Below are 8,767 nucleotides of genomic sequence, written 5' to 3'. Positions count from 1 at the left end.
ACTCTCCCTTGCAAGCATACACTTCCCAATATTACAGGAGGGAATTTTATGAGATGGAAGGGGAAAACAGAAAACTTTCTTCTAGGGATATCCAACCTCTGACTGTTTCCTTTTTATTCATTTATAATTGCGCATTCTAGTGAGCATGTTACAAAACCACATCCAAAGGTTGAGTGTTGCTTTTTATTTGGTTTTTGACCCTCTTATTCTGTTGCAATATTTGCTTCATTATGTAACCTCCTGCATTTGTTTACTCTGTTTGACAGTTGTTTTCAAAGACTACTTTTGACAATATTCCTTGTCAAAGGGATGATTAAACAATTCAGAGAATCTTAGATCTAAGAAGATTCTTTAAGAATATCTGGTCCAACTTTCTGTCTTATTATACCCAGATGGGAGATGTCAACTTTTACTTGAATTTTCACCATGATAGAAGGTTGTATAAAGAAGACTAAAGATTTCCAATTGATGGGATCATGTGATCTAGAACACAAAGACACCTTGGAGATCACTAAGTCCAACATCTTCAACTTGTAGATAAGGACACTGAGGCACAGACCTTAGAAGTACTTTGTCTAAAGTCACAGAGATGCTAAATAGCAGAACTAGAACCTGACATCAGTTCCTCTACCTCCAACCCAACATTACTTCAACTATTTAATTTGTCCTTTAATGAGTACAAAGAACTGATATTTTCTTGCTCATGTCCAGAATAGCCTTAAAAATTATGTTGAAGATAATCCTGGGACATCGTTCAGTCAATTGTACACATCAGAATAACAAAAGTCACAACATTTTTTTGAGTTGGAAGGGACCTCAGTAGTAACCTTTTCCAATCCATATCAGAAAAGAATTTTCCACTTGAATTCAGTGGCCAGTACTTGCAGATCTCTTAACAGGAAGAAGCCCAACACAAATTTGAATTTGATTAATTTCTTTAATATTATTCATCCATTGATTTCTTTCCCCACCTTACCCCCATCCTTTGGTACAATTCAAGGTTATTTTTTTTTATTTGTAAATACTAATGTTAGAAGCCAGGAATCAGGAAAGGTTTCTTTAGTATTCCAGCTGTTGAAGTTAGCCACCTCTTGAAAGACAGACTTTCAAAATATGTAGCCCTGAAACATGTCTCAGACCACAACCTTGTTTTAAGAGAAATGGCAGGATGTGGCTTTGACAGGATTTTAACATAGATTGATGTCAGGGTTTTACAAATTAATTCCACTCAGGAAACTGAGATAGTTGTAGAGGGAATGAAATTTTAGTAACTTCCACATCTAATCTCTCTGCCACACAAAAGCAGATTTGAAGAAAACTATCACATCCCATCTAAGTATTCTTTCTTTAGGCTAAATATTTCTCTCATGTGGAATGGTTCATAACTCCTTTATCAACCTGGTGGCCCTCCTATGGAAGTACTCCAGGGCATCATTGTAGGAATCCTGAAAAGGACAAATTGCTATTGATCCATTCTGACCCAGGCAGCATAGAATGAGAATGTCACAGCTCCCTCGACTTGGCCACCACATGCCTTTTGGCATAGGCTATGATTCCATGAATTCTTCTGACTTCAAATTCACATTACTTCAAAATCTACTAAATGTCAATGGTCATTTCCTCCATTTTTTAAATTTTTCTAGCTTCAACTTCTCCTCCTGCTTTGTATAGTTGATATGCCAAATATAGCACATAATGTATACCAGTGGTTCCCAAACTTTTTTGGCCTGCTGCCCCCTTTCCAGAAAAAAATATTACTTATCCCCCTGGAAATTTTTTTTTAAATTTTTATAGCAATTAATAGGAAAGATAAATGCACCTGTGGCCATTATCACCCTCCTGGATCGCTGCAGCACCCACCAGGGGGCAGTGGCGCCCACTTTGGGAATCACTGATGTATATTATCTTGTACTCTGGTAACTCCTTGCCTTATTCAATCAATAAGCAGTTATTAATAACTGCCTCCTATGTGCCAGGGATTGTGCTAGTAACTGAGGGTACAACTATAAAGAATAAAACAATCTCTCCTTGCAAGGAATTTACATCAACTGTCTAGACTAGACTCTGATTTTTTTAAATGTATTTGCAAATTATATAACATTACAATTTTAATCATTGTTTTCCAACATTTTGTGATCCGTGTTCTCTCAGTCCCTCTCCCCTCTCATTCCTTTCCCCAAAATGGTGGGTAATATGATATAGGTTGAATTTAGATTAGGCTCAGATTTTAATCTCCATAATATTAATAGCAGACATTTACTGAACACTTTAAGTTTGGCACAGTATTTTACATATATCAGAAAGGTTAAGTGATTTGCTTGTGGTCGCACATCTTATAAGCATAAAGGTGGGATTTGAACCCAGGGCTTCCTGTTTTGATGTCCACATTTTTATCAACCACAGCATGCTCTCTCTACAGCTCTGGCTTCCACTCTGTGATGAGCAAACCACACTCCTCTTTAGTTGGCCATAGTTTTCAAATCTCACCTCGAAAGCCTGGTGCATTTGATGCTTCAACCTCATTTCTTGGGAAATAACTCAATAATATTCCTGGGTTTTATACTAATTCTCTTCTGGTGAGGGCCACTGTACTTCACATAATCCCCGTTCTACCATGTCTGCCGATAAGACTTGCATGATTCACAGTTTCTATTTCCCTTCCTAGGCTGCGAGATTTTGCATTTAACGTACATCGAGCATGCTTGTGAGCAGCTCAGAGTGATTTATACACCATGCATTAACTAAGTTTCCAACTATCCCTTTGAGATAGTTACATCTTACGATAGATGGGCAGGGAGAGATCTATAATAGAAAAGTATAATTACCATTTATAGGTATAGCAAGAGAGGCACCAAGAGGGGTTGGAGTGATTTTGCCCACATCCTACAACAAATACATGATTTAGCAATAGGACCCAAGAGTGCAGATGACTAAGCTTGGCTTTATCAAAATTCTAATTCCTTCTGTTTTCCTAAGAAAATCACCCACCCACAGACGGGTATATTTGAAAATAAGAAAACTCAACTGTTGTGTGCTGCCTTCTTCAAATTCAAGCAATCCTGGGGGCTCGAGGAGTTATTTTATTAACAAATGAGGGGGAAAAGAGAAAGGAGTTGTTTGCATCACCAGCTCTAGTGGGACAGGAAGCAATAATGCAAGATGGTTTCATCAATGAGTGGAGCTAAAAAGCCCTTTTGGTTTCCGTCATCTTGTATGTTTCAATATATGGCAAGGAAAAAATCATTACAAGAATATATGGCTCCAATTTCAGTGAATGTTATGAAGAACAGGAAAGTTGTATGTACTTAAAGCAAGAAGCCAAAGACTCAAATGGGAATGAAATTGGTCTGAGAGTGTGTGGGGACCAGGAAGGCACAGAGAAACGAGATGATTTTCTGTTATTGTTGTTTGTGGTTGATGGTGTTGGTTTTTGTTTTAGTTAATTTTTTTTTTTGCCAGAGGTAACTTGATTTAATGAACAAATAGTTTTAGACAGATAAACAAAACCATTTTGAATGAACGTATATTAGTTAGCGCCAGAGATCTGACATTTAAGGTCAACAGTCTGATCATATAAACTGTAGAATAAGCAATTTGTACAGTGGGGAAAATCGCTTTATTTAGATTCAAAAGACTTGGGTTCAAATCCATCTTCTGTAATTTACTGCCTCTGTGATCTTACAGGAGCAGAAATGAGATGGGTAGCAGAATGGATAGTGTGTTGAACTAGAAGTTAGGAAGACCTTCAGTCTGAATCCTTTTTTACACTTACTAGATGTGTGACCCTGTACAAGTCACTCAACTCCCTCAACTTAAGTATCCTCATCTTTAAATGGTGATAATAATAGCACCTACCTCACAGAGTTGCTGTCAGGATCCAGTGGAACAACATAAGTAAAGACATTTGAATATAAGTTCCTTGAAGGCAGGAACTGTCTTTCTTTTCCCTTGTATCTGTGTACACAGGAAAAAAAAAGCTGTCCCTGTACTCAAGAAGCTTATATTTTAATTGGGGAAGATAACACATGAGAAAAGAAGTAGAAAAGTGGAGGGAGGTGGGGAGTGGGAAAAGTCTGTGGAGATGCACCAGCAGAGCAGGCTGGAGAGAAATAAAAACATGGTCGACCTAAGCCAATGATGGTGAACCTTTTAGAGACTGTGTGCCATGGTCCACCCCACACCACTAGAAACCATGTGCTATGCCCCCCCAGATCATATGCTGCCTCCCCTTATCCCCAATAGGGGAGGCTACTGGACAGAGGGGCGGGTGAAGTGAAAAAAATGTCCTCAGACACAGTGGAGATGGGGAAAGGAGCATCTCAGCCTGTGTCCCTCTGCTTTTCTAGTAACACCCACAGAGATGGCTTTGCATGCCCTCTCTGGCACATGTGCCATAGGTTTGCCACCACAGACCTAGGCTTCCTCCTTCAATTGGAGAATCTGGGAGGAATCAGCCAATTATCAGGTGAAATCTCAGAGGCAGATGGTCCTTCCAAATCCGTAGTCCAAGGGTGGAATGAGCTGCTGGGATAAATATTATATGATATGAAAGATAAGCAATGGAAAAATGTTTCTTGATTGATTGCAGTGCTATAATGCCTTCCAGAATGGAGATATCTTTTATTTGGTCATTTCAAACATGTCCAACAATTTGTGAGCCCATTTGGGGTTTTCTTGATAAAGATCTTGAAGTGATTTGCTATTTCCTTCTCCAGATCATTTTAGAGTTGAAGAAACTGAGGCAAAAAGGTTAAGTGACCTTCCCAGGGCCACACAACTAATAAACATCTGAGGGCCATTTGAACTTGGGTTTTCCTGGTTCCAAGTCAAGAACTCTGTCCTTCATACCACCTACCTTTTAGAAACATCTAGAAAATGATAAATGCAGAAATAATAAGGGAATCTGAGAGTTGAACAAATACAAAATATGTCACTTAAAATCCCTAGACCTAGGTTTCCCTATGTGAAAAATGAGGAGGTTGGTCACGATGACCTCAAAAATTTCTCTCAGATCTGAAATTCTAGAGTTTTAAAGTTCAGACCTGTACTGACTCAGGGATATGTTACTATCAGAAGCAATGGAATGTAATGATGCCACAAAATTTGTTCAGGAAAGCTTGGTTCTTAGCCCACTGTAGGCTTTGTGACCACAGGTAAGTTTCTCATCTTCTCTAAGGATCATTTTCTTCAACTCCAAATGAGGACATTTTCACTACCCACTTCATGTACAATTGTGAGGAAAACACCTAACAAACCTCATGTAACACATATTCTGAGTTCACTCTCTGAAGCCCCACTCATATTGCCAGGTAGAGTCTCAGGGAAAAGCCACCCTCAGGGTTTTGGGGTTAACTGATAGGTTGAGGATAGTTTTAATATAATCACTCAGGAGCTGTCAAGATAGTAAAGAAAGCACACTGGCCCACCTGATCTCTACCAAATGACCCTCCAAAAAACTATCACATCATACCTCAAAATGAATTCTGGAATAGGATAACCCACAAAAAGAAAGGGTGAAATGACTTTTCAGTTCAAAACAACTTAGAAGGCTGGCACAAAAGATCACTGCAGTGGAAATGGAGAAGCTCAGAAACACTTGGAAAGACTTACCCAAACTGAAGCAGAGTGAAATAAGCAGAACCAGAAGAACATTGTACAGTGACAGGAATACTGTACAATGAGCAACTGGGAATAACTTAGTTATTCTCAGCAATACAATGATCCATAACAATCCCAAAGGACTCCTGATAAAAAATGTCATCTGCTTCCAGTCTGAATCTGGACCAAAGCAAACATTTTTTTTTTTACTTTCTTAAAGTATTGTTAGTTTGTGTTGTATTCCACAAAAGGATAAATATGGGAAAATGTTTTCCATGATTGCACATATAAAATCTATGTGAGACCACTTGTCATCTCAACAGGGTGGGGGGAAGGAGAAAGAGAAAATCAAGACTCAATATTCTTTGAAAAATGTTGGAACTTGGGCAGCTGGGTAGCTCAGTGGAGTGGGAGTCGGGCCTAGAGACAGGAGGTCCTAGGTTCAAACCCGGCCTCAGACACTTCCCAGCTGTGTGACCCTGGGCAGGTCACTTGACCCCCATTGCCCACCCTTGCCAATCTTCCACCTATGAGACAATACACCGAAGTACAAGGGTTAAAAAAAATGTTGGAACTTGTTTTTACATATAATTGGGGGAAAATAAAATGAAAAAAAAATATATATATATATAATTATACAATTCCACACTAATGTGCTCCTTTTTTGTTTATCACTTAATATCAATTATTATATAAAGTCATACTATGTATTACAGTGGATAGAACACTGGGCCTGGAATCAGAAAATCTGAATTTTAATCTCTCCTCCAGCACTGACTAGTCGTGTGTCCCTGGGCAAGTCATTTAAATTTTGTCTGCCTCAGTTTTCCTCAATTAGGATAATAATAGCACCTGCCTCCCAGGGCTTTTTTGAAGATCAAATGAAATCATAATTGGAAAGCACTTAATACAGTGCCTGACACATAAGAGACACATAGATATTTCTTCCCTTCTAGAAATTCGTGTTTACTAAGATATTATAGTGAGAATAGTTGATATGAAACATGGCCCCAAATCACAGGTATGTTCTACCACAAGTACATAAATATACCATGGTAAAGGGAGCTCATATTTAATAGGCAGACATAGCAAACGGGAAACTCATAGTTCCTGTTTGCCAGAGGACATCACTTCATGGGATCTTCCTGGAGTGTTTTTGGGCTTTTTGTAAGTTTCTGAAGCCATCTTTCTTCAATATGAATAAGTTGTCCTTGATTGCCTAACGTAGGTACTGCCATTAGCCTCTGCTGTTCTGAGGAATATTGTTCAGATGGTTAGGAGAAGTTCAGAAATCTACTGACCTTTTAAGGTTTACATCATCATCTTCTGATCAAAGGGCTGAGTAGGAGATAAAAGCTGTCTTCTGAACCCTTCTCCACCTCTTCAACTGATTACCTCTCAAGTGGTATTCCTAAAACTACCTCTATCACCAGGCTGGCCGGTCACTGGACTGCTCAGTTCCAAACTACTGATTTTTTATCAAAAGGAAGAACCTACTCTTCAATCAATCCTAATACATTTCTAGTGTATTGTTATTTCATTTCATCTCAATGTCTGGAAGCATTTTGCTCTTTCTAATTTAATAACATTGATAGATTCAATAGATATAGCTTCACCTGATGAGGTATCAAAGTATAGAGCATCTTGCTATTTACCTTTTTTAAAAAAATCCTTACCTTCCTTCTTAGAATCAATACTCTGTATTAGTTCCAAGGTAGAAGAGTGATAAGGCCTGGGCAATGGCGATTAGGTGACTTGCCCAGGGTCATTCAGTTAGGAAGTATCTGAGGCCAGATTTGAACCTAAGACCTCCCTTCTCTAGGCCTGGCTCTCTCAATCCACTGAACCACCCAGCTGCCTCCACTATTTATTTTAAGAGTGATTGATTGATTGATTGATTCAATCAATCCTTAGTCTTAGACTTCAATCATGATCTTAACTTTAGTTAATAGAGTTAGTACTGTATCTACAATGATAATTTATATTAGAAGTTGATATGAAAAATGATGAATTACCAATGTATGAGGGAAATATTCAATCATAGCTAGAAAGCTAGAAGGAATCTTAGAAGTCAAATAGTTAAATAGCCCTCCCTCTTCATTGTACAGTGAACAAATGGAGATGTAGGGAGTTGCTTAAATTTACATGGGTCAAAAGTGTCAGAACTGGGATGAGAATTCAGATCCTTTGACTCCTGAGCCAATCTTCTTTTTCCTCACTCAACCAAAGCATGGTTACTTTGTTCATCCTCACTGGCTATCCAATCTGACCCCAACTATGAGTCTCATTGAGCCAGAACTCTTATCACAGGAATTAAAAAGCCCAGTAACTTGGTTTATAAGATGCTCAGCAGCCTTGGTTTAGAGTCTGGGGCTCTCCAGTTAACCAATCCCAGTGTCTTGTGCTAATCATTCCATTCTGCTTAATGTGAAAAACTAAGGATCTTAGATATACTTCCTCGACCTTTTAAGATTGATGATGCCATCCTATCTCCCAGAATCATTTGATGTCAACATGATACAGAATCCTGGAGATTATGGACCATTACTTGTGCTCTTACAAGAAATCCAAGTTCAGCTGAGCAGCCTAAATAGTCACATCTGACTCTCAAGTGGGGAAAAAGTAGACAAACCCTTTTCTCTCCGGGGTAGACAGACAGGGAACAGAAAATGGATTTAGATCAACCATGTGAGACATGGCCAAAAGAATTAGGACAGTTTTTTTAATTCATTTAAATCTTCTTGAAACTCAGGAAAGATCCTCTAGAAAAACCCCACATTAAGAAAGATCTGGAGGTCAGACATAATGTCTCTGTTGGTACCTTGTTGTAAGAAAGTATTGCTTGCATTCTAAACCCTGTTGGGTTTCACAATATGAACTGAGATTTCCATTACTTTTCATAGCATGGAATCTACCACACATTACTCCTGGTCATTTTATGATTTATTATATTATTATAAAAATTATTTTAAGATTTAAAATGTCATTTATATAAAGGTAATAACTGACATTTACATAGTTCTTGGAAGTTTGTCCTGTGTTTTACATATATGACCTTACTTGGACATCAAAACAACCCTGTTAGATAGGAATGAGAGGCAGAGAGTGGACTGCCAATGGTAAACAACTAACTTTCAGGGGAGAAAATATATATATATATACATATATA

The sequence above is a fragment of the Gracilinanus agilis genome, chromosome 1, assembly GCF_016433145.1.
Source record: "Gracilinanus agilis isolate LMUSP501 chromosome 1, AgileGrace, whole genome shotgun sequence".
Classification (NCBI taxonomy): domain Eukaryota; kingdom Metazoa; phylum Chordata; class Mammalia; order Didelphimorphia; family Didelphidae; genus Gracilinanus; species Gracilinanus agilis.
The sequence above is the reverse complement of the archived record's forward strand: the minus strand, read 5'-3'. Positions refer to the sequence as shown.